General features: G+C 50.1%; 1 protein-coding gene across 7 annotated transcripts in view; it reads left to right on the forward strand.

Moving 5' to 3' along the window:
* Positions 1-227: 227 nt before the first annotated feature.
* Positions 228-26866, forward strand: part of LOC121445623 (semaphorin-4D) — a 100875-nt gene continuing 74236 nt past the window's right edge. For all 7 annotated transcript variants that reach the window (XR_005973971.1, XM_041647768.1, XM_041647770.1 and 4 more), the window contains exon 1: positions 228-431. The gene's annotated coding sequence lies outside the window, so the exon portion shown is untranslated. The remainder of the gene's footprint in view (positions 432-26866) is intronic.

A 26866-nucleotide genomic window follows, 5' to 3' on the forward strand; every position in this document is an offset into this window, starting at 1 on the left:
TGGATGGGAAAGGAAAGGAAGGGAGGGAGGGAAGGGAGAAGAGAGGGGGCAGGAGAGAGAGTGGGGAAGGTGAAAACAGGGGCGGAGCGCGAGAGGGCAAGGAGGAAGGGAGAGAGGTTGGGGGTGAGAGGAGGGAGGAGGAGGAAGGGGGAGGGGCGAGGGGAGGGAAGAGACGGGAGGGGGAGGGGAGGAGGCGGGAAGGGAGGGAGAGGGGGTGGGGCCTACGCGCTCGCCCCGCGCCCTCGGTCCCCACGCCGGCTTCCGCGCCCTCGCGTGCCGCAGCATCTCCGCGCTGCCCGGCCTTCCCGCCGCAACCTCCCCTTGCCGTTTGCCTCTGTCGTTGCTGCCACCATCGCTGCCGCCATTCTTGGCGCGGAGCTACCCCGGCCGAGCCCCGCCGAGAGCCGCCGCGGGTCGGACGCGCGCTTCAGGTAAGCCACTGGGCCGGCGCGGGAGGAGCGCGCACGGGGCTGGGCAGGTGCGCGGGGCGCTGGGAGCCCCTCGCGAGAAACCGAGGGAACCCAGTTAGAACCCCTCCTGCGTTCTCGCGGAGCCCCCAGGAACCCTCCGAGCTTCCTCCCCAGAGCCTCCCACACCGCACAGACCCGGTCTGCATTCCCACCTGGATGCCTCCAGACTCCCTCTGCATTCGCACCCGGATCCTCCGGATCCCCTCTGTTTCCCACCCGGATCCCTCAGAGCCCCTCTCCATTTTCGCCGCGTCCCCCAGACCCTCTCTGCAGTCTCATCCCAGCCCGGATCCCTCCCCGGCCTTCTCTCTCTGGCTCCCGCCGGGCCCTGGCAGGCAGGTGGCTGCTCTGGAGCAGGGACGCTGGACGCGCGCAGCCAATCGCGACTTTGGCCTGGCCAGGCCCTGCTCGCTGGGACCCCCGGGTGCTTGCCCCTTTGGGCCGCGCCTGCCAGCCAGGTCAGGCCCGGTACCCCTAGCCGGGCTGCCAGCCCCGGCCTAACCGGCTTCTATTTCGGTCTCCCAGGCCTTGGCTTGGGTGCACCGGATGTGGCGCGGTGCGCTCAGACAGGTGCGGCTCACAGGGCTGCCGCTGTAGGGTCGCCACCACCGGGCAGTGGGCGCTACAAGGCTCTGGCTTCCTGGAAGATTCGGGCTGCGTTATTCTAGAACCGCCCGGCACCACAAGCTTTAGCTTGGGCTGCACCTGTTGCTGGCGCCCGGTGATTCGCAGGGGGCTGGTTCGGTTGGGGCTTTGCCAGTCATGGCGTGAAAAACAGAGCCGAGCACGTAGCTGTCCTTTTTATTTATTCGGTTTCGTCTCTCTGTGGGCGAACCTGGAGTCTTGCTTCAAATGAAGCATGTGGTGGAAAGGCCTGTCCCTACGTTCTGGGGCGTTTGCCACATGAACTTGCGCTGCTTTTGTTTTGAAAACCTCACTGTTTTGAGCACAGCCCAGGCCCGTGGGTGGCCAGCCTCTCACTGGACCAGGGCCTGTAGCCAGCCATCTGACCCTGCTGTAGGTCTACCAGGCGCTACCCAACGGAAGTTTCTTTCCCAGGGGGGTGAAGTGACACCAGCGGCCTGTCACATCATCTGTGCCCCTGGCGTCCAACTTGTCTCCTGGCTGCCTAGGCAGGGTTATTTGGGAATGTTTACAATGTCCCAGAAGCAGGCAGCCTTGAGCAGTGGTGGGGGAAGATCCCCGTAGTGACTATAATGGCCTGATTGTCACTTTGACCGTTGCTGTCTGTGCACATCATGTCAGAACGATCATCCGTAGAGAAGTAGGAAGTATAGAATGATGAACGATGCTTGTATGGGTAAGGACTGTCCTTCCAGACCTTAAGACTCAGGTGTCTGGCTGGTCGACACAGCAAGTAAAACAAAGAAACAAAAGCATGCTGCCTGTACCAATTGCAACTCTGCCCAAGATCCCTTTCTTGCATGATGTTGTGAGACCCGGATCCAGGGCAAGAGTCAGAGGCTGTCTTCCTGTAATGGGCTTGCTTCAGTCTGTCTATCCTCTGAAATGGAGCCACGACGTCCCTCTGTCTATGGACTCCAGAGACTCCTGACTGTCACATAGCCTGCCTTACAAACTCCTCCCCGGTGGCTGGAGTCAAGTGATAGCCTGTCCTGGACTGCGGGTGGAGGTGCATGGTACATGGACCATGCTGCCTCCGGGATCCGGTGGGTCTGGGACCAGGGCAGTGTTTCGGGTGACATCATCCACTTGTAGACAGTTGCTCCTCTATAGGTTGCTCTTTATGGATGGTGTCCAAAGAGGCCTACCGCACCCCAGGCATGGTTGGTGTGTGGCACAGGTCAGTGCTGTGGGAATGTGTGCTAATGGACGGCCCAATCAATAATGCATCTCAGAGATCAATGGTTTTCTCAAGCCATTTGAGGTGCTTCTGGAAGGAGCCTGCCCTGGGAGGGCCGGGGACCCAGTTTCTTTTATCTTGATTCTTTTGTTATATGGGGTGAACCTGGAGCCAGTGCTCTTGGCCTGGGACCTTCGTTACCTACTCCAGGGCATCCTCGTTATACCTGAGTTAACTGTGCAGTGTCTTAGAAGGGAATTTGCAATTTGCTTCTTGATTATTGTCCTTTAAAACAAACTGCTCCCATGTGTTTAGAATTTGCTGGGTTCAGAGGACTTGGAAAAGGTGCCCCCTCTGCTTCCTTCAGGCTCCCTGTCCCTTTGTCTCCCAGCTCCTAGAGAGCCTTAGCATGAACATGCTGATTGCCCAAGGTGGTCTTGGGAAAAGCCGCTGTTAGCAGTTGCTGGCAGGGGGCAGTTCCCCCTCCCTTGCTTCCTCCCTTCCTGCCTCCCTCCTACTTAGGGTCTCACTGTGTATCCTAGGTTGGTCTATGACCTGGACTCCCTTTTCAGCCTCCTGAGTGCTGGGGTTACAGGTGTGGGCCACCACACCGTCTATTTCTCTCCGATGGTGACAGTTCCAGAAGGACCACTAGATGGTGGACGTACTGGTGAGATTGGCTGAAGCTGAGACTGAGGGGAGGGTCCCTTTTGTTCCCTTGGCTAAGAGCCATCCTGAGCTTGGCAGCTGCAGTCTGGGCAGCCTGTCTCTGCCATCCTAGCTGAAGACGTGGCTGTCCCTGGGTGACTCAGGGTGTGGCCCAAAGCTAGGCAGGTCAGGCAAGGGATAGAGGTTTGCTAGACCTCAGTGTAACTCTCTTGCCCGGAGGAGATGTAGAAAGAAGTGGCAGTCTGTTAGGAGATAACCTGGTCTGTTATGGGGTGAGCTGCTGGTTCTCCCCAGAGCAGACACCAAGGACGGAGCTTTTTGGGAAGAGCCCATGGCTGTTTTGCTCTTGGGAGCTTGCTTTGCAGCTGGGCCCCTCCCTGAGTCACTTTGCACTTACCTGGGCTGCACCATTGCACATCTGTTGCTGACCCTGGCTTGGGCAGCAGCCCCACCCTATTTTAGGTTCCTGTCATTTGGGCTAAACTCTCATATACTGCCCATGTGAACCCTGATCACACTTCTCCTCTGAATGGCTTCTAGGGGGCACTTGGAGATTTCAGGCCCCCCAAAGCCTCTCACAGGAGTCCCTGTCAGAGCTAGGCGGTGAGACAGACATTTTCTGAGTGACGGTGGTATGGGGGCCGTCTTTATGACCACAGTGTAGTTATTACCATGAGAGCACAGGACACTAAAGGGTGCTTGGGATCTGCCGCAGTGCAGGGGAGGAGTTACGGTGTCTGCCGGGGACAGTTAGGGTCTGGGTGAGGGTCCTGGGCTCACTACCCTATTCTGGCCTCCATAATTAGACGTTAATAGTCGCTGAGGGCCGTGTTGATTGCTCGTGTGAAGAAGCTGCTCAAGGGTTTACTTGAAACTTCAGCCTTCAGTGCAGTGCATCGAACGATCCTGTTTACACAAGTAGGCACTTCGCACGGAAGTTTTCTCCTATGTGTATACAAACAGCACATGTGTGTCTGTGAGGATGCTTCCCATATGTCGCATCCGTAATGGTGCAGCATCTCATGGACCGCTGCCCTCAACTAGGGGACACAGTCCTAAGTGCAGGCAGGAAGCTGTGGATAGAGGGAGTGTGAGGGTGGGGCCTGCCCGCATGCACGAATGTACCAATGTGCGAGTGAGTGGCAGAGTCAGCGTGTAAGTCTGTGATATGTGTGTAAGGATAGCAGGTTGATAGGGTAAAAGTGGAAGCCTGTGAAGGGTGTGTGTGGAGGGTATGTGAAATGTGAGGGTGTAAGAGTATGCGTGCGGGTGTGTCCAGTGGAAGGGTGAGCATGTGTGCAAACTTGTAGTGCAACCGTGAAGGAACACTTGTCAGGTGGAAGCCTCTTCCATCTTTTCTGTGGACCCTTTGCATTGCCAGTGTCATTGCTCTGCCTCTTGGGGCCATTTTTTTTAACTGAAGTGAGGGGGAGCTGAGCAGGCCTGTGGTGTGGAGTCGATCTGGTAACTGATGCTGTTAAGTATCCAGGAGGCAAGAAGGAAACGCCGTGTGGATGCTCTGGAGAAAAGGAAGGCAGACTGCACCAGTGGGGTGGAATTGGTAGTGACAGTTCTTTGGGATGCTTAGAATTGTAATTTAAGCCTTATGAATTATTTATTTCTGGAACTTTCCATTCAGTATTTTTGGACTGTGATTGACTGGATAACCGAGCCTCCAGAAAGAAAAAGGTGCAGGAAGAGCTGCCCTGTTGTACTCGATGTGTCTCTGCTTTAACTCTGCACTGTGGCTCTGAGATCCATGCGTGATTCTTGCTGAAGAGCGCTTCACTGGCCAGTTGTCCTGTGGTTGGTCTGCTCATCTCTTGGTGGATGTTTGGCTTGTTTCCTATTGAAAAGTTAGGGGCTAAGACTTCACAGTGGAAGGGCTGATAACCAGCAAAGCACAAGCATTGCTTGATCCCATTCACAGATGGCAGAAGCACATGGAAAGACACCTGGCGTCATTAGTCAGAGGAAGATACAAGCCAAGACCACAGTCCACCTCATACTGCCCTGGGGTGGCTTTGATCAAAGGGGTTAGCAGATAGCAACTGTTGGTAAGGACGCGGAAAAAGTGAGACCCTGGGACATGGTTGGTCGTGGGTAAGATGGTGCTGCTGTCTGAGAAAGCAGTGTGGAGGTCTTTGGAAAGTTAAACACAGAACCAAACTCCCTGTGATCCAGCAATTCCACTTGGATCACAATTGGAAATAGGGACTAAGCAAAAACTGCGCACAGTTTATAGCAATGTTCCCAAGATGCCAGAGGTGGAAACAGCCCACCTGTCCCTCTGTGGATGAAGTGGGTAAGCCAGATGTGGTGTGTGCACACATGGAGAGATTGGACCACCTCTGTGTGTTGTAATTGAGTTGAACCTTGAAGCACTCTAAGTGAAAGTAGGCATAGTTAAGGCAGTGTGAGTCACGATTCTTGTTTATAAAATGTCAGTACAGGCCGAGTCATAGGATCAGAAACACAGCATCAGTCCCCCGGGCTGGGGAGTGGAAGTAACTGCCTGATGTTTGGGGCTTCTAGTTTTCTTTTGTTTTTTTAAGTGCTGTGGATTGACTCCCCTCCACTCCCCTTTTCATGCTAGGCAAGCACTTTGACTACATCCCGTCTGAAGCTTTCCTTTGGAGGTAATAAACACACAATAGTTGATGATAGTTGTGTGATATTGTGAATGTATTTCAAGATCCTTTTAAGCCTAGAGGTGGTGCATGCCTTAATCCCAGCACCCAAGAGGCAGAGTCAGGCAGATCTCTGTGAGTTCTAGGCCAGCCTCATCTACAGAGTGAGTTCTAGGACGGGACAAGTAGGACTATCTCAAAAAACAAAAACAAAACAAAACCAAAGAAAGACATGGAGGCAGGGAGATTGCTGTGAGTTTTGACACACCACTGCTGCTGAGGCCCATTCCTGAATGAGATCACTGGGAATTGGAATAGTTGATTGACAGCTCAGGCAACTACAAAGTGTCTATAAGGAGGGTAGTGTATACAGTGCGGATACACTGGACAAAGGGATGTGCCCCTGCCCTGATCAGTCAGAACAGCATACAGTATAACCTTGATGAGTCATTTGTTCTGGAATTTTCCATTTAGTATTTATAGACTCTGGTTGAAGGTGGGTAACTGAAATTGTGGTAAGCCACAGTTAAAGAGAGAGTTCTATATTGCTTGGTTTAGGATTTGTAGCACTCTTCATGGGGCAAATGTTTTTGTGGACTACAATATCAATTTTTTCTTCAAAGTTTAGATTTATTAGTGAGGCCATCAGAGCCTGAGGTTTTCTTCTTGGTGAGGCTTTTAATTATGAAATTGATTTCTTACTAAGACTTTTAAGATTGTCTGTTTCTGCTAGGTTGGGTTCTGATAGTTTGAATGACTTATTATGGTAAACACAGTACAGTACAGTCCACCCCGTAAAATGTTCCATCCTGGAAATTTCCATAAATGTTCCTGTGTGGTTGCAAAGAAAATGGCCCCCAAAGGGAGTGGCACTATTAGAAGGTTGGAGGAAATGTGTCACTGTGGAAGCGGACTTGAGGTTTCCTTTGCTCAAGCTACACTGAGTGTGGCATACTGTTCACTTCCTGTTGCCCATGGATCAAGATGTAGGACTCTAGCCCCTCCAGCACCATGTCTGCCTGCACGCTGCCGTGTCCCACCATGATGAGAACAGACTAAACTTCTGAAACTGTAAGCCACCCCAATTGAATATTTTTCTTCATAAAGAACTATGTGGTCATGGTGTCTCTTCACGGCAGTAGAAACCCTAACCAAAATAGCCTGTCATGGAGTCATCGCCTGAGTTCCAGAATTCCATAAGCTGTCTTGGGCATCTTTGAAGTCAGATCACACGAGTGTTGGCAGCCAGGGTTTGTTTTCCAGGGTGTCAGGTGAGCATAACTGACAGTTTGTGGTGTGCAATCTGTCTTTCATCACTCATGCACTGACCTTAGCACTGACTAGGCCTATCAGTAAAAAGGACCAGCGGGACGGCTCACTGAGTAAAAGCACTCGCCATGCAAGCTCGATGACCTGAGTTCCATCCCTGGAACCCAAGGGGGAAGGAGAATTGACTCCTGCTCTTCCTTGACCTTCACATGTTCACCATAGCACGCGCACACAGACACAAACACACACAGACACACATACTCATGCAGACACATACACTCAGAGATATACAGATAACACACAGACACACACAGAGATATATAGATACACACAGACATACACAGACACAATACACACACAGATATAGACATACATATACATGCAGACACATACACATACACACAGAGATATACAGATACACAAACACATACACACAGAGATATACAGATATACACAGACATACGTAGACACACATACACACAGACATAGACATATATACACACGCAGACCCCCACACACAGATATACAGATACACACAGACATACACAGACACACATACACACAGAGATATACAGATACATACAGACACATACACACAGAGATTATACAGATACGCACAGACACATACAGATACATACAGACACTGGCAGACACACAGAGACACATACATACAGAGATATACAGACACGCAGACACATACACACAGATATAAAGACACACGCAGACACACACAAACACACAGAAATAAATAAATAGTTTTTTTTTTTTTTTTTTTTTTTTTTTGTGCTTCCTAGCATTGACTTGTAAAGGTGGGATCAATGCAAGAATAATCCTGTGGTTCATGGTGGCTTTTGTGAGTAACGCATCCTGTGCTTTTTTGGCCCATTATATGGGATCCCCAACTCACCTCTCGCACCCTTTACAGCTGAAGGCATTGGAAACAGACACCATAGGAAACTTACTCTTGGGGGGGTCTCTCAGCCAGGAAGTAGAGAAACTGAGATTTTGGCTGGAACGTGTGACTTGAGGCCCTGTGTGCAAACATCCATTTGTAGTTGCCATACACCTTTGTTTTGAGACAGGGTCTCTCGCTGACCATGGGCCATGCCAATTTAGACCAGGTTGACGGCCAGCAAGCCTGAGGGGTCCATCTGGTTCCACCTCCCCAGGGCTGGGTTTATAAGCACTTGCCATGCCCAGCTTTTTACATGGATTCTGGGGGCTGAACTCCGGTGTTTGTGTTCACAAGGTAAACACTTTCCCAACCATCTCCCCAGCCCTCTCCGTTACATTTTATTTAAAAAAAAAAGTTTTCACCCAGTGTTGAAAAACACTGCCTTCACGTGACTTGTGGGCAGGTTCTATATAGAGTCAGCATGCACACTCTGTGTCCACTGCTCTCAGCACGCGTACACTGGGTACAGTTCTCTGATTTCTCCAGTGACCATGACCAATCAAGCTCCTTCATCCTCGTTTTCTCCATGTCTGCCTCATCTTTGGGCTCTCAGGTGCCTCAGACACCCGGAGCCTCCAGCAGCGTCTGAGCTTTGCAGACTTGGGCTTGGACCGCACTCCAGAAACTGGGTCACAGCAAAGCAGGCGGAATCGGATCTCTGCTTGTGTTTGAAAACCCAGGGCAGCCAGCGGCTTGGGTTTCAAGTGCGGAATCTGGAGAAATCACCAACTCCCTCCTGCTGCCCCGTGAGCCCCTAGCTTTGTCTGTTGTGTCTGGCAAGGAAAAGATCATCCATCCCCAGGGTGCTGTGAGGCTGGCTTGCTTTCCCCCAGCTGGGCCCAACCAGGGAGGTGGTCAGAGCCAATCTTTAAAGTAGATACCCATCTCGGAAGAGCCAGTGGGGAGCCACAGATTCCCATTTATATACAAGCAACCACTCGTGACTCCGTGAGCTGGCGGGCATGGATTGGATTTCAGCCGGAAGAAACTGTCGTGTAAAATGAGCAGAGTCATTTCTGCCCAGAGCTTGGGAGGCGCGGCACAGACTTCTCACTGTGAAAATGATAGGGACTCAGGCTGGGGAGATAGCTCAGTTAGCAGAAAGACTTGAGTTTGATCCCCAGAACCTACGTTAAAAAAAAATTCCCTGGAGGAGGTGTGGCTGCAGGTGGCCCTGGGGCTTGCTAGCCAGCCAGCTTAGCCTGATAGAAAAGTCCCTGGTCCCAGGGAGATGCTGTGTTTCAAGAAACAGTCTGAACAGTCTGGTCATTGAGACGGCTCAGCAGGTAAAGTACTTACTACCAAGTCCCAAATTCCATCCCTAGGATCCACATGATGGAAGGAGAGAACCAACTTCCAAAAGATATCCTCTCACTTCTACACGGTGAAACATAAATAAGTTGTAGTATAAATTTATCATTAAAAGATGGATGGAGACTGAGGAATGACACCCAAGGTTGACCTTTAAACCCCCTCTCTGCCCCAGCGCATGCACATGTATGCGCGTGCACACACACACATACACACACACACACACACACACACATGAAAATGTTGGGGCACAGAGGACTTGGGTGTATGCGCTCCCCTGTTTCAGGGGGAGCCAACAGAAATTCTCTTTCCGTCTCCAGAGTAAATGCTGATATCACCAGGTTATTTCTGCCTCAGTCTTGTGTCTGGAAGACTCTTCTGAAGCATTTTGTCACACTTACCTTATAGCTGCTAAAGCTGGAGAGAGGTTCTCCATTCTCCAGCCTGGAGGCTGTGCTCCCTGGTGTCACCCTCACTCCTGCAGTGGGCCGAGGACTTCTCTGTTGCTCCGGGACACAGGGCATGACTGCTGCCATACAAAGCATTTCGTAGTGGCTTTTACCGTGGGTCCTGAGTGGAGGGGGAACTGCGTCACAGGTGAGCAGCGATACTGGGGATCAGGTCTTCCAGGGGCAGAGGGGTGACAGGCATTTGCTCTTGCATCTGGCTTTTCACATGGCTTCTGGGAGCTGAACTAGGTCCTCAGGCTTGGGCTTCAAGCCCTTTACCAAACGAGCCGTCTCTCCAGCCCCTTTGCAGTTTGCCACATAAAAGAAACTGCTTGTTCAGAGCTGCCGTAGGGGGCAAATTTCATGGTCAAGACCTTGGCCCTGTGGTTGTCCTCTGCCTGCAGAGTCACTGGGTGTGGCCGGTCCTCAGTTCTCCTTTGTATACTTGTCCCAGGGGAATGGCAAGCACCAGGCACATATCGCCTGCAAGCAGTAATTCTTGCTGATCACTGTGACTGTCAAACTCACGGGAGATGTGGTCCCTAACCTGGGAGGGGTCACGTGATTCTTGCTGATTCCTCAAGCATGATGAAGCTGCCACTGAACCTTTAGGTTCTTGTAGCTTTACGAGCCCCTAAATCTGTATCAGAGTGATGCCTGTCCTACTTCCTGTCCCATCTCACCAGGCAAGAGAGAGCCCCTTGCTACTCTTGCCAAGGACCAGAGTTCTGTTCCTTACACCCCACACTGGGTGGCTCACACCCACCTGTAACTCCAGCTTGTAACTCCAACTCCTTGGAAGACACCCACACTCGATGTGCACGTACCCACACAATATACATAATTAATTAAAAACTAAAAATAAAATCTTACGAAAAAAAGGAACAGGACAGCAGTAGGAAGTGGAAACTCTTTTGCTGATGTCTGCCTCACCCTCTGCTCATCGTCCCATCTCCTCCTCTACACCCAGGTGGTTGTAGAATTTACTCCCTGAGTGCAGCCACTATCACTGGGCCAATATTGCTGTGCACGAACACAGCCTGATGTGAGGTAATCAGATCCCAGGTGAGTACTGCCAGCCCCTGGACCCTTCTAATATCTGGGTTCGTTTGGGCTAGCATCACTATATACAGTTTTGGAGGTTAGGCCTTCCTGTGTAATCCAAACTAGCCTTGAATGCAGAGTCTCCTGTTTCTGCCTCCAGAGCGCTGGGATCACCGGTGTTTGTCACCGTGCCTTACTGTGTATTTCAGATCCTGTGGTCTCAAATGTGTCCGCAGGGCATCTGTCTGTCTGTCTGTGTCGTTTAGCTGAGTACACAGAGAGCTTTCTCTCACCTTGCTATTCTCATATAAGTTGGGATCCCTAACCCCAAAATCTAAAGTACCCCAACTTCTGAAACTTAGTGTCAGCATGACAGCACAGGCAGAACATTCCACAGAGTGTAAAACCCAAAGATGTGATGGGGTTCAGCTGCGTTGTGGAAGTCACCCTCAGGCAGTGTGCTTAGAGTGCGGTTTTGTGTTAAGATGTGGTTCCATTTTGGTTCCATCCGCAAGATAATCTCATTAAGGACATGCAGTGTTTCACAATAGAAAGACTATCTCAAACTTGAAGCAAGCCCCAAACGTGCACACGTGTATGCGTGCATGTGTTTGCATGTGTGCGTGTGTGTGTGTGTGTGTGTGTGTAAGCCCAAGTCAGCCTCAGTTTTCTCTCCTCATCCACCTTGAGTTTTGAGCTTCACGAGTCTTTGTAGTCCTCTCCCCTAGGGAAAGACCTTTTCAGTCAGTGAGGGTGACCACATGGCACAGCTGCTGCCACTTACGTCCATCTCTGGCCTGGCCTCGTCCGGTATCTTAGTCTCTTCCTGTTGGGTTAAAATGCTCCAGCAAAAGCAACTTAAAAGAGAATGGGTTTATTTTAGCTCACAGATCAAGGTATAGTTCATTATGACGATTTGAAAGTCAAGGCGGGAGAGTTTCAGGCAGCTGGTCACACCGTATCCCAAGTCAGAACAGGGAGTGACAACTCTTGACGGTGGCATCACTCACTGTCTCCCTCTTATACAGTGCAGGGAATGCCCCCCCCCTCCCGCCATCCCCATAGAGGTGGTCTTTCCTACCTCAGTTAATGTAATCCAGACATCCCCCACCGTCATGCCCAGAGGTCTGTCTTCTCTGTCTGGTCAAGCTGTCAGCACTGTGACCATCTCACTTCAGGGTTCTTGATTCTGGAGCAGTTTCTGCTCTATCACACAGTGGCCAGTGTGGTGACGTGGGATGGAGGTGCAAGAGGAGCCTTCGTGACTGAGACCAAAGTAGAGGCAGCGGCTCCCCAGGGAGAGGAAAAGGTGTCACGGTGGGTGGCAGGTGCTGTGATGCCGAGGCTGGGTGGGTGCATGGGGTGTGAACGCACGGAAGACCCTCCACAGGCTGAGGGGAAAGTGACTAATTTTGCATCATGCTGCATGTTGTTTTGGCCTGTGTACTGGGACCTCTCTGGACACTGACCTCAAAGGCCGTGTGCTCTTTCCGTTAAGAGTCTCTTTTGACCATTGTGACAGAATATTCCAGCTGAAGGGTTGTAATATTGGTTTTTGCTTTTCCTAGTTCTGCAGGCAAGGGCAAGGTGTGAGCAGGGCAGCCAGCTGTCCTGTCTGCCACTGTCGTGTGGCCTCAGACAGCACTGGCTGATGAGTCACTGCAGTCTGTTCCTTGTCACGTGGCCACCTCTGCTGTGCCTCTTTTTGTGTATAAGGATACTTGTCTGGCCCTAAGAGACCATTTAAGATCTTTGCAAACTGAAGAGCATCTGCAAAGACCCTTTGGACAAGTAAAGTCACACCCATGTGGCATGGTGAGCCTGTCCGCCTCCTGCAGCAGGAGAAAAGGCGAGTGGCTCACTCGCTGGGACTGGACGTAAGGCGAGTGACCCGGGAGGTGGGGACAGGGGCTTGGCACAGGCGCTGGCGGGCAGTCACCCACCCTGGGATTCCTTCCAGTGGAGCTTTATCTGCAGGAAAATGGAAACCACAGCTCCTCTTGCACGAGTGGGAAACTGTGGAAACAAAGAATGGCGGAGCCTCGAAGTTGGGGGAAACAGGAAGGGAGTCTTCTGTCTGCTGGGTCAGCTCCTCTCGCTGTCGAGGGGGTCTCTGCAGAGGTCCTCGTGGAATCGCCAGTGTGAACAGGAAGCCAGGGGTGCTGACTCACTTTTCCTTTATTTTAATGGCCTTTTTATTGTTTCGAAAAGGGAGAAAGAAAGCAAAGAGTTTCCTCCCTGATCTGGGTCCTTGCCATTAACAGCTTGCTTTTCTGACATTTTTCCCCTTTTGCTACCGTTCTCAGGCATGAGCGTGTGCTCCGGATGCACGCGCGCACACACACACATCCCCGACCGACCCTCTGGTCAAAGTGTAGACGTTTCTGCTCTCTTTGCTCACTGCTATGCTGTAGATGTGCGTGTTCTGTGCCATGCTGGGCAGCTGCATCCAGTCCTCGGAGAGCCACGGGCTCCTGTGTTGCATGCACCTCTCATCTGTTGGCTCTTGGTGGTGGTGTCTGTCCAATCTGCTACCTCCTTGACTTTTTCTTGGTGCGTTTTGCTTTTTAGGCATTGCTCAGCTTGGGTGGCTGCCCGCATGGTATGGAGTGGCTCCTGAGAGTGGTAGAGCCCCCTAAGGTGGCTTCTGTGGTGTGTGGGGGGGCATTCATGGGCCTGCCTGTTTGTGAGCATGAGTATGCATGCGTGTGTATCCCTATGTGCATGAGTATGCATGTGTGTGTGTGCATGTGGGTGCCTGCTTCCGTGTGTGTGAACATGTGCACATGTTTGTGGACCAGTGTGTGCATGCGAGTATGTGGGCATCCATGTGAACACCAGTTTGCACATGTACACCCTTGTATGTGAATGCATGTGGGTGCACAGAAGGCTGAAGTCTGCATTCTGGAAGCTTTCCTATATTTAACAGACTGTTGGGAGGCTCACAGAAGTCATTTTCTAGAAGTCTGTTGTTGGCCTGGAGCTAAAATCCACCCTCCCTGTTCTCTGGGGCCACTGGCCTATCTAGAGTGATGGAGGATGCAGGAGCATTCCGCAGGATACCACAGACTGATGTGAGCTTCTCTTGGATCAGCTATTCAGCTCTCTCATCCCTGGTTACATTGGCTGAGTGTCCGGCCAGATGCGGTGGATGTAGATTGCTCCCAACCATTTCCTCTCCTGCGGGACTGTCCTCTCTGCTCATGGGGACTTCCCTATATAGTCAAGTTCTGCTCTAAAGTGGGCCCACAGTCTTGGGGGCCTGGGGCCTGGGCCCTGGACCTGGGTAGGCCTTAGGGGACAGGTGAATGTCCTGCCTCCGTCATGTAGGGAGCTTGCTCAGGGTGAACAAGAAGAGGGAATTGGCCTGTCCCAGGAGCAGACAGAGCTCCACATTCATCTTGTAAGTCACCAGACCACTAAGGCATGGACGAAGGTTGCTGTCTGCTGGCGGGGTCACCTTCTGGAATCCTGTAGGCTGAGCCTCACACTTTGACTGTTTGCTTTGCTGGGACAGTCTCTTCATTCCTGTCACTTTAGCCTCATGTTTAGGGGCCTACAACTGCTTCCAGTAACGAGTAACTCCTTCTGTGCCACTTTAAGGGACATTTGGTCCTTCCCCAGATGAGGCTTTGTTTTCCTGACCCCATGCTACAGCTTCAAGGCCCCAGGAGCATTCATCAGAAAGCCACTGAACTTGGCTATTTTGTTTCCTTTTTCTGGGGAAAATGTTTATGTAGGTTGCAGTTCTTCCTCCCTCTTGGGAGCTGCTGAAGTTCGCCTCCCTGCTCCCTGGCATGCTGGTATCTGACCTTTGTACTGGATGGTTCATCCAACCATAAGTAATCCCTTCTGAACAGAGAGAGCCTGGTGTGCTGGCATCTGCAGAGGCTTGGAGAGGAGCTGCCAGGAGAACATCAGGGCTGGGAGCAAAGTGGTGCGTGGAGGGTGCCAGGACTGACTGGTGGGGGAGGGGCTCTGCCTTCTTTCCCAGCAGGCCTGGCTCAGGGGAAGAGTAGTTAGCTGATAATGAATGAGCCAACGAGTGGGTGGAGCCAGCCGTGAGGGCTGGCCGCGGAGGGCCCTGTGTTATCAGAGTGGAGAGGGGGCTCCTGGGCCTCAGTAGCAGGGCTGTGAACAGGTGGCTCACAACACCAGGCTTTTGCTCATAGACTGGAGTCAGTGTGTGTCCTCGTGTCCTTCCCAAGCCAGGCTCACAGACAGTGTCACAAGAACCTTGGGGTCTAGAAGGCCTGTCTTCCTCAGGCATCTTAGGGTACAGGCCTCATGGTTGCCTGCTTCCTACTCTCTGAGGTTTCCTGCCAAGCCTCAATTTAGCTGTTTCTAGGAAGCCAGGTCTTTCCGGGTAGCCTGGGGTTGAGGTTTGTGGCAGCCTGAAGTTCTGAGAAGCTGGCGGGACCATTGGGGACATCCTGCATCTTATCCAAGGATTTCTGTGGGTGCACCTAGTGACAGTGGGGTGTTAGTGTGACAGAATCAGTCACTGCCCACAGTGCGCCACCCTCAGGTCCTGAAGCAAGGGCTACCGTTTTGGACCTGCTGACTGGTCCTTTGAACTGCAGGACCCCACCTTTGACTCGCAACCAGAATTCCCAGCTTTAACCCAGGCTTAGCTTCTCACTGGGGGAAGATTAATTTACCCACAAGCATGGACAATCCCATCCCACCATTGTCAAGGGTCAGGAGAGGCCCGAGAGCCATGACTTGACCATATACATGGCTGAGCCTTTGCTCTAGGAATCGTCCAACTCAAAGATACCAAGTGTGGCCACTTAAGGAAGCCGTGTAGGGTTTCTGAAGCTCCTTGGCTTCCATGGACAGCTTGAGTGTGTCTGATCTTGAAAAAAGAAAAGCTGTTTGAAATGTGGTTTATGGAGCTCATTTACTAGATTGTTCCATTCCTGTCTACAGAGGAAGATGGCTGGTGACCAGGGCCATGGAAGAACAGGTCTGTTTATGTTTATGCGTCCTGTGTAATCTCGCAGATGCTCTTGTTTGGATTAAGATGCAAGTGATTTCCTAACCCAACCTCAGACACTCATCTGAAGCGAAGGTTCCTCAGGCTGACGTGCCTGCCAGTGCAGAGTGGCGATGCTTAAGGCTGAGTTAATCCCCAAGGTTTATTGGTTCCAGGTGTCTAGAAGCTGCACTTTGCAGCTGGACTTTGTTGAAGTGAGCTTTCTTAGCAATGGGGGTGGGAGGAAGGAAGTGACTTGTGTATAGGACCTGATGCCCATGCATCAATAGTGTGGCTGGAGCCATTGGGACAGAGGCCATCTTCCCATCCCTGTGAAGTCATAAGTAATCACTGTGGGTATAAGGACCTGTCTTTTGTCTCTCTTCTCTGGGCGGTTTCCAGAATGACCTGAGTGAGAGGATCCGGATCTGGCTTTTTCCTCCTTCTCCTCCTCCTCCTCCTCCTCCTCCTCCTCCTCCTCCTCTTCCTCCTCCTCCTCCTCCTCCATGTGTGTATATCTGTGTATGTTGTGCATGTGTGTATATGTGTGTGTTCATGTGCGTGTGTGTTTGTGTGCGTGCGCGCGTGCATGTGGAGGCCTGAGGTTGATTGAGGCATCATTCTGGATTGCTCTTCTACCTTCCTTGTTGAGGCAAGGTCTCTCAACCAGACTCTTGTTTCTGGGGATCCCATCTCTGCCTTCTGAAGCTGGAATTATGAATGGGCTTCCATGCCTACCCAGAATTTACATGACTCTGGGGATCCAAACTCCAGGCTTCATGCATATACAGCAAGCTTTTAGTCCCCTCTGTTGGCCCTTGGGTCTACCTTGTGTAACCAGAAGGTGGGCTTATGCTCTCTGTGTTCATTTCTTTATAAGATCACGGTCAGCTCAAGATGGATTACCATTGGCCCCACTTCCTGCAGGGCATCTGGGGAAGAGTCCCCTGGTGGGTGGCCGAACCCATGGCAGTACTGAATTGTATACATACAGACCTACAGCAGAGTTTAAGTATAAGTTAGGCACAGTAAGTAAGAGTTGAAACAGCAAGCTTGTCTGGGGTGCACATCTACAGTGCCAGCTACTACGGAGGATGAGACGGGAGGATTGCAGTTCCGGGGCCTGCCTAGGCAACTTGATGACTCTCTATAAAAATGTAAAAGGGCTCTGATACAAGTGCATGTGTGCTACACTAGCTCACACTCTCTCTTAGATACACACACGTGTGCACACACTCACGGAAAAATCTCACTGTACCGTAGATCTGAGCAATCTCAGTCTGTCTTATTTCTTTCCTTAGGTTGAAAACACGCAGCCTTTCTCTTAAAAGAAGCACTTCCTGGGGCTTCTCTTTGCAGATCCAAATCCCCACAGCCCCCTCCTCTTGTGCGCTAGAGTCATTAGTAAATCAGATAAAGGTTACTGGAGTTCAAGCCCTGTGCCGCTGAGGCAGCCAGCCTGGTGACCGAGACAGCTGTTGAGTGACGCATGCGTGGATAACATCCCCACGGTGGATACACTGGGCAAGAGGATGGCTTAGCCCATCAGGATGGGGCAAGGTCACAAAAGACTTCGCTCATGCTACAAAGAGCAGCATGCAGTTACAAACTTAGAACAAGTCCTGTGGATATTTTTGGACCATGATTGATAGTAGGTAACTGAAACTGGAAGATTAAGCTTTGGGTGACAGGGCTATTGTGTGGCCAAGAATGTGAGCTGCACACCCAGGCCCAGAATGTGTTCTGTTACACTCTTGGTTGCCTTTTGCTCTGGAAAGTAAAGGATATGATTTCTTGAAATTCTAAAGGAGTAGATGGGTTGTCCTGAGGTCTCCATTTCATCAGTAATTACAGGATTCAAAATCTGCAAGTCTGGGAATCTGAGTCCAATTCTCAGAACCCACACATCTGTAATCCCAGCACTTCTATGACAAGATGGACCGTGGAGACAAGGGAATTGTTTTGTCCTAGTGATATTCACAGCACCAAAAATAAATAAAATTTTAAGACATGTCAATCAAATAAGTGCAGTCATTTTGTTCTTTTTCGTTGTTTTCCTTTCTTTTTGAGATGATTAAACAGGAATTGATTGTTTTGCTCTCAAGGCAGTGTCAGCCTTGTCGTTTTTCTCCCTATTTCTAGAAGAGGTGATATAGACTGTTGTTAGTTCCTTCTTTCTTTTATGTTAGATAGACGTTTTCAGTGTCTGTTTCTGAGGGTTTTAATTATGTTCAATTTCCTTCCCGTTTACAGTGTTGATGAGACTGTATCTTGGGTGAGTTTGGGTTGTTTGTAGGTATTAAAGAATTGGGTGTGTTCTTCCAAGCCAGGCATTTCTTGTTTATAGCGCTGGTGTCTGTGGGGTCTGTGGCGGTGACTCCTCTTTTGGCTGACGGTGAGCACTGCGCAGTTGTTCACACATTGTAGACTCGATCTAGTGCAGTTATCACTTGCCTCATGCCCAGGGGCCCATCTCCTTGGTCTCCTCAGGGACTCAGTGGTGTGTGCTAGGACGAACACCAAGGCTCTGCAGCCCTGGTGGCAGGTGGTGCCAGGACTAACCAATTAATGCACCGTACCCCAGTGACCTGTGTGTCTTCATTGTCTCCAGAAGGGCCAGCCTGCTACCTGGAAGCAGTCCCCCAGGGGACTTCATATACAGCAAGAGGAAATTTGTAGGCGAGAAATGAGGATGAGATTGTCCCTCCTCTGTGAGCACTCTCCAGGTGACTGTTCCAACATACTGACTCATTTATGCTTTGTCTGTTCCACAAAGGCTGCTTGTTAGCCTGCTCAGAAGCCCAGACAAGCCTGCCAAGCGGAGTGAGGCAGGAGAGGAAGTCGGGAGAATCGTAGGGCTGGAACTTAGACTCTGAGTCAAACTGAAAAAGAAAAGTCAAAACTGCTTACAGAAATAGTGCTTGCCCTCCTATGGACATCTCAAACAAGGATATTAAGAACAGCAAGAGGGGCTGGAGGTGTGGCTCAGGTGGTAGTGTTTGACTCTTTAATCCCCAGCACTGTGTGGAATGGGTGTGTGGTGCACACTTGTCTGTCATCCCAGTACTCTGGAGGTGAAGGCCTGAAGACTGAAGTTCACAGTCACCTTCCACTGTGTAGTGAGTGTGAGACCATTCTGTCTTAAACAACAACAACAACAAAACAAGCAGCTGTACTTCCTCAGAAAGCTTGCAGCCTTGTGTGTGCCCGTGTCAGCACGCTTCTGTCACTCTGCACATAAGCAGCACACATGACAGTTTTATTCACAAAAGAAAATCCCTGACGTTTCTGAAATAAGTAAACTAGCTCATACACTTAACGTTTGAAACTTAGCGTAGGAACTAGAGCGATGGCTCAGCAGTTAAGAGCACTGGCTGTTTTTTCAGAGGACCCAAGTTCTATTCCCAACACCCACATGGTTCACAACTTTCTGTAACTCCAGTTCCAGGGGATCCAGTGCCCTCTTCTGGCCTTCCCAGGTACTAGGCTTGCACATGGCATACACACACACACAAAGTAATAAAATAATTTTTAAAAATCTAGCTTAAACTTCAAATCTTGTTGTAAGTTATATTCTTTGAGCAGTGCAACTTAGCTACGAAATTGGTATATATGTGTTATATGCATATGTACACCATACACACATATATATTATGTATACATACATACATACATATATATATATATTATGTCTAGACATTGCAAAGATACTTGTGTGGCTCCAAGTACCAGCTCAACTCTGGCTCATATGCTATGCCTTATCTCTAGTTAATACATTTGTGGACTCTCTTTTTTTTATTTTATTTATTATTTTTTCTTTTTTTTAATTAATTTATTTATTAAGGATTTCTGCCTCCTCCCCGCCACCGCCTCCCATTTCCCTCCCCCTCCCCCGATCCTCCCTCATCTGCTCTAAGAGCAATCAGGGTTCCCTGACCTGTGGTAAGCCCAAGGACCGCCCACCTCTATCCAGGTCTAGTAAGGTGAGCATCCAAACTGCCTAGGCTCCCCCAAAGCCAGTATGTGCAGTAGGATCAAAAACCCACTGCGATTGTTCTTGAGTTCTCAGTATTCCTCATTGTCCGCTATGTTCAGCAAGTCCGGTTTTATCCCATGCTTTTTCAGACCCAGGCCAGCTGGCCTTAGTGGGTTCCTGATAGAACATCCCCATTGTCTCAGTGTGTGGGTGCACCCCTCGCGGTCCTGAGTTCCTTGCTCGTGCTCCCTCTCTTTCTGCTCCTGATTTGGACCTTGAGATTTCTGTCCGGTGCTCCAATGTGGGTCTCTGTCTTTGTCTCCTTTCATCACCTGATGAAGGTTAATATTCAGGAGGATGCCTATGTGTTTGTCTTTGGATCACCTTCTTATTTAGCTTCTCTAGGAACATGAATTATAAGCTCAATGTCCTTTATTTATGGCTAGAAACCAAATATGAGTGAGTACATCCCATGTTCCTCTTTTTGGGTCTGGCTTACCTCACTCAGGATAGTGTTTTCTATTTCCATCCATTTGTATGCAAAATTCAAGAAGTCCTTGTTTTTTACTGCGGAGTAATACTCTAATATGTATATATTCCATACTTTCTTCATCCGTTCTTCCGTTGAAGGGCATCTAGGTTGTTTCCAGGTTCTGGCTATTACAAACAATGCTGCTATGAACATAGTTGAGCATATACTTTTGTTGTATGATAGGGTCTCTCTTGGGTATATTCCCAAGAGTGGTATTGCTGGGTCCAGGGGTAGGTTGATCCCGAATTTCCTGAGAAACAGCCACACTGCTTTCCAGAGTGGTTGCACAAGTTTGCATTCCCACCAGCAATGGGTGAGTGTACCCCTTTCTCATTTGTGGACTCTCTTAACATATGACTCAGCCTGAGATTCTTTTTTGTGGTGTTAGTCCAGGAGGTCCCGAGGGTGAGCCTCAGGCTCCTCAGGCAGCCCAGCCTGTGTCTCCACAGCACCACTGTCTTTTGTTTCTGCTGAGTGAAGATGATCGACTGTGTCCTTCCCTTCTGAAGGGCACATTGTTCCCATTTGCCTTGTTTGGATGATGGAAGCTGTAGATTGTGGTTCTTACCCTGTCCTGATACATTGGAGCATCTTAGGTGAGGGAAAAGGTTCCTCCCTACCCCCTTTTTAGTAATTCCTCAGGCAAGTCATTTTGCTTCATTTAATTAGACAAATCTGTGTCATGCTGGGCTTTCGAATGCAAGAATGACTTTTAAGGAATAAAAAGAGAGAAGGTTGGGGCTAGAAAGACGGCTCCATGATTAAGTGCACTGGCTGCTCTTGCAGAGGGCTGGGGTTAGGTCTCCAGCACCCACATGGCAGTTCCCAGAGATCCGATTCCTCGTGACCACTATGGACTCCTGCATGCACATAGTGCACAGACATGCACATAAAATAGGTATCTTTAAAAGAGAGAGAAAGGAAGTTTTTGAAAATGGAGAGGGCTTAGAAGTCCCCACCACAAAAGGACACATAGGACTGTGAGGACCCCAGGCTATGACAGGGCACCGAATGGAAGTAATGCTGGGTTATGGGACAAGTAGGCCAAATACAGTGGCTATCCTGGCCTGTGTTGTATCAAGAGTGGTCTCTGTAGCTGCTGTGCTTTGCTGTTCAGTCTCAGGCTGTCATCGGCCTTCCACAGCTGTCTGCTGCCCCTTCAAATTGTGGCTTTGCAGGTGTGTGACCTGGCGTCCACCTGCTGACAGCTCACGCCTGCTAGAAGACTAACCTCCACTGTGATCTCGTCTAGAGTAGGTTCTCTAAGGACCGTGCCTTCCCTCCTTTCATAAGGAACCCGTGGTTTTTGTTTGTGGAGACAGAATCCAGAGTAGTCCCAAAACATAGCCACGTGGGCTGGAGAGATGGCTCAGTGGTTAAGAGCATTGACTGCTCTTCCAAAGGTCCTGAGTTCAATTCCCAGCAACCACATGGTGGCTCACAACCATCTGTAATGAGGTCTGGTGCCCTCTTCTGGCCTGCAGGCTATACACAGACAGAATATTGTACTCATAATAAACAAACAAACAAACAAATAAATAAATAATTAAAAAATATTTAAAAAAAAACGTAGCCACGTATACAGATATATTGTGTACGGACATTTTATGTTAAAATAGCGGTGGCCCAGACTCTGAAGAGATGTCTGAGTTACAGGTTAAAGATCTTGCTGTGTCGGTGTGAGAACCTGGGTTTGGGTCCCCAGGACCCAAGTAATACCCATTGAGCTGGTGGCCTCACTGCTCTACCCATGGAAGGTAGAGATGGGATCCACACAGTAAGCTGCCTAGGGAGTGCTATATTGATGATGAGTTCTGGGTTTGATTGAGAGGCCTTGCCTCCGTGAGAGCGATTGAGGATGATTTCCAACCTAAACCTTTGGCTTCCACATGCATAAGCACACGCTTGCAAAGTGCATACACACACACACACACCATACACACACACACACACACACACACACACACACGGAAAATGAAGGAGTAAAGGACATGAAAGTCAGTATCTCCACCGGGTGACTTGCACCAGTGTGCATAGTTATCCACCTGTATCTGAGGGGATGAAATGGGTCCTAGAACAGAATTCAAAGATGCCCCGATCTTTTCATACGATGGTGTGTGTGGTGCTTACACACAACAGTCAGCCTCCGTCCATACACCAGTCCCCTAAATTCCTCACCATTCCGAGATCATCTGTGCGCCATGTCAGTGGGAGTATGGAAGGAGAAAATGACAAGGGGCAAAGTCTGTGTCTGTAGAGCTTCAGTTTCTGAACATTTGTGGAACCCATGTGTTAAGAGGTCTACGTGAGTCTGAACTGTAGGCTGAGCCATCTAGTAGATAGCACATTGCTTCTTGTCTTTCTGGGTTCTGGGCTATCTCTGAGTCACCTTGATTCTTCAGAGTTGGGCAGTTAGGGTATGGTGATGCTAGAGCAGGGTGTGGTACCGGGGACGTGTACTCGGGTTTCCCCATGGTGGCCAGGAAGGAGGCAGAGGTGGTGCTGTTCCAAATGCTGCTGGGGTTCCGCTTATGGAAACTTCAGCCCCCGCAACCCGGGGAACCCCAGTTAACCTTCATGTGCAGGCTAAGAGCTGGGAAGATTAATTCACTTTCCATCCAGGAGTCTGGTGACCTTTTTATATTCTGCTCTGACGGCTTGTAAAAGAGTAACAAAGCCTGTCCCCTGGAGCTTTGGACTTCAAAACCTCAGGTTATACAGTAACAGGAGTGCTTGGAAGGGAGCTGCATCATTCTAGAAGGTTCTGTAACCCATGTCTACTTCACATTTGTGCTCAGGATGTGACTGCACATGTGGATGCCCAGCCCTCATGCTCACCATGTTTACGGGCATTGCATGCTGGGTCCTGACGGCAGACAAAGAGGGCAGTGGGAGGGGCCTTGGGGATGTCCTTGCTGACAAGACATCTCAAGCACAGCTGGTGCTGCTAGGTTGGGTCCCACCGTACTAGCACATTCTCTGGGCAGTGGTGACCCTCGCTGAGATACTGAGTGGGCTCACAGGTACTTGCATACCTGGGAGGCCTTACTGTGCATGTGCTCGCGTGATCTTTCGAGTGTTAGTGTGTCTGAACATTTGCACATCTCTAGCAGAAGCTGTTATAGGTGTGATGCCAGGGCATCAGCTTGGGACTTCCTGTAGCCCTGTGGTAGCTCGGGGAAGGGAAGGCCCTGAGTGGCCCTGACCTGTTTCCCCACCCCAGGCCTTTAGAGTTGTTTTGTCAGCCCTAAAGAGAATCTAGATTGGCAGAAATGAAAATAATCTCGTTATCAGTGAGGTGAACTCAGCTGATTTTCCTAGTTTTTGTTGTTTGGATTAGGAAGTGTGTGTTTGTGCACGCGCACACACTGACATGTGCAGGTACATGTGTGCCCGTGCACACAAAGGGCAAACCAGAACCATGACTTATTCTTCAGGTGTCTCCTACTTTTTTTAAAGGCCTCTCACTGGCCTGCTCTTGCTGGTTCATCAGTGAGACGGCAGGGTTCTCCTGACTCTGGCCGTCCCTCCAGTGCTGGCTTTAAAAGCATGCATGTCTAGCCCAGCTTTTTTCACATGGGTTCTGGGGGGTTGGACTCAGGTCCTCAAGCTTGCAAGACAAGCGCTTTACCAGCTGAGCCATCTCCTCAACCCCTGAATCAGGAAGTGGTTTTGAACTTCCTGTTCACCCACTGGCACATGTCCCTGATGCTGTGACACAGGCCGGGGAGCCACACAGCTGTATGGGGGCACTGTTAAAAGTCAGGCTCATGACCTCCTAGAAGAGCTCCACTCTGGTGTGATTCTCAGGTCTTTGGTTCTTGCTGTCATGGGCCTGGTTGGTTCCTCACTCCTGTTTTCCCTGCGCACCCACTTCCTCTGCCTCCCCAGAAATGCAGAGGCCACTCGTAACTGTCCCTTCATTCATAGATTCCCCCCAAACTATCCCCTGTACCTCCAGAACCCCAGTATTGTGTTCCCTCTTTTCTTCTAGCCTCAGGCTTTGGAATAAGTAATGTTTAAGTGGATGTGAGATCGAGGGGCTCCTGACTGTGTGCAGAACCGTAAGTCAGAGACCACTGACGCCAACACAGACATCTGTGGATGTACAAATGGCTCCTGCATAGTGGAGAGGCAACCGATGCCCTCCCGTGGGAAGAGCCCATCTGTGTCCATCGGGGAATTCATCCCAACATCCTTTGACTTTCTATAGCTTTTTGTTGTTGAGATGAAATTCATATAAAGGGATGATGTACAGAGACATTCTGGCACTGTGTTCTGTAGCTTGGGAATTATTGAAGCCCCCAGAACTTCCCCTCCTAACCAAACCGGTTTAATGAACTGCTAGAAAGAGTTACTACACTTCATCTCAGCCTTCTGGAATTTGTTTAGTAGTTCCCTTGTCATTCAGGAAATAGTTTGGCTCCAGGACCATCTTGTGATACTTATGATGTCTAGGACACCCCAGTTTTCACCACTAGGCTATTCTGCCAGGGGTGAATAAAACCTATTGGAAATTTATTCTGGCACTCTTGGTATGACGGCAAGCTATTCTCAAGGGTGTTAGATCATTCTTGCCTCTGCTTAGTTGTGTGATAGTATTGCTATATAACACCTTTTGGGGACTGGGGGCCCCAGTATTTTTTGATTTGTACAAATTCAAATAAAAAAAAAAAAAACAAGGCTCTGAAGTATGAAGCTTGGCGGCAGATGGCTTAGCGTACTGAAGAGACCGGGAATCATCTCCTGCAGTGTAAGGAAGGTAAACAAAAACCAAAACCAAACAGAGGCTTAGTAAGCAGTCAGAGAGGGTGGAGGTCCTGAAGGGGTGTAGGCTCTGCAGGGAAGAGCCAGGCGTAGGTAGGGATGGACGTGTACCGGGTGTGGCTTGAGAACCATGGGCTCTAACAGCGGAGGGAAACTGGTCCAAGGTTTGGTCCCCAGGGTCTGTTGTGACTGACTGCTCACCTGGGATACCAAATCAGACCTGAAGGCCTGTGCGTGGCCTTGTCTGTTTAGACTGGCGCCGTGAATCTGAGTGTCAGGAAGGGGTTTCCATGCAGTGGTCTTTCTAGAACCCAGCATAGGGTCCCGTCTGTCACTGACATTGTTTTGCAGGCACTCGGGCGCTCAGGTGACATCAGGGTGGTCACACTTGTCACTTTGTGTTCTTTAGACTCATGTACAGTGTTGGAGGCTTATTGGCCTAGACTGTCCATTCGCCCAGATGGTCCTGATACACTTTGCCAGATGTCCCTACTAGGGGACCCCGTCCCTGCTTCTAGGGGTAACCTCTGAGCTGGCCAGCAACCAAGAGTGTCCTGCCAGAGAGAGTGCTTCAAGCCACAGGAGGCTGGGGATGGAGCACCCATGGATGCCAGGGCCTCTTGGGGGTATTAGTAGCAGGGACTCCTCATTGACACTCTTGAGCTGCTAATAGTACCTCTCTCCTGGAATTACCTTCTTCGTTTTGGTTCTGCATCTTCTCATAGTGTGTTGGGACCACTTGGATGCAGGCTGATCCCTGTAAGAAACAGTGGAGTTGCTGAATTTTCCCATGCTGGTCCCTGAAAGAGCAGCTTCCAGCTGTGGCCCCAGAGGCCTTCAGCAGCACAGGCCTGGAATCCATTAGGAATGCACTTTCCTGTGCTCCCCTCTGCGCTGCAGGACCACTGGGGCCCAAGGGTCTGGTTTTCATTCATCCATGGCAGTATTCCCATGTCAAAACCACTGACTGAGGCTCCTAGAAGAGGCCGTGGCTAAGAATGCATATCTCAGAGTTGGTGGGTGAGTGGGTAGGGCTTCTGGGAGAAGGAGAAAGGCCTCTTCCAGCATATATGGGTGTGTGCATTTGGAGCATATGTGTGTGTGTGTGTGTGTGTGTGTGTGTGTATGTATGTATACGTGTGTGTGTGTGTGTGTGTGTGTGTGTGTGTGCTTTCATTTAGAGGACTGCGGCATGTGTCTCCTGGAGTATGCAAGGTCACTAACAGAGAAGGACCAAGTCGTCTTGACTTCCAGATCTAACTCATAGTGTGAGAACCGTGACTGTCTCCTGGCACTTGTTCACACACTCGAGTGAGGCACACCTGAAAGCCAGAGCCACAGTCCCATTCTGGCCATCTCTGTCCAGCCCTATTCTGCCTTGGGCCATTCCAGGTCCACACAGCTGTCTAGCATTCGGATATTTGGACAAACTGTAACTCACTCTCTGATCACCTGCTGGTGGTCCTTGAGGCTGTTTCCATGGCTTTGCTGCACTGCCGAGAATGTCCTTTGACACATCTTTGTGTCTGAGCGGGAACAGGTCTTGGTCCCTTTTCTGTTGCTCTAATTGGGCCATTTATAAAGCAGGGAACTTTATCCAGCTTACAGTTTGAAGTTATGATGTCCAGGGGCAGGGTGCTAGTGTCTGTCTAGCACCTTCTGATGCAGGGTATCATGGTAAGGGCATCACTCAGTGAGACAGACCGCATGTCAGCATGGGTTTCTTCCTCTTCTTTAAAGCCACTAATGTCACCATGGAGGCCATACCCTCATGACCTCAACGTAATACCTTGCAGAAGCCACATCTCCAAATGCCAATGATGTAGGAGTATAGAGATGGAGTTTTGCCCTCTTCCTAATGGCACAGTGGCAGCCAGATTTCAACCCATGGATTTGGCAGGCCCTCTTCCAACAGCAGCTGGATGGATGTCAGGAAATTTCCAACGTCAGGCCAGGAGGCTGTTGTTTCTTGTCCCTGCTGGGTTGGGAGT

The sequence above is a fragment of the Microtus oregoni genome, unplaced genomic scaffold (genome assembly GCF_018167655.1).
Source record: "Microtus oregoni isolate MIOR12 unplaced genomic scaffold, Mior012 000231F_ref0000181, whole genome shotgun sequence".
In the NCBI taxonomy this organism is placed as follows: Eukaryota; Metazoa; Chordata; class Mammalia; order Rodentia; family Cricetidae; genus Microtus; species Microtus oregoni.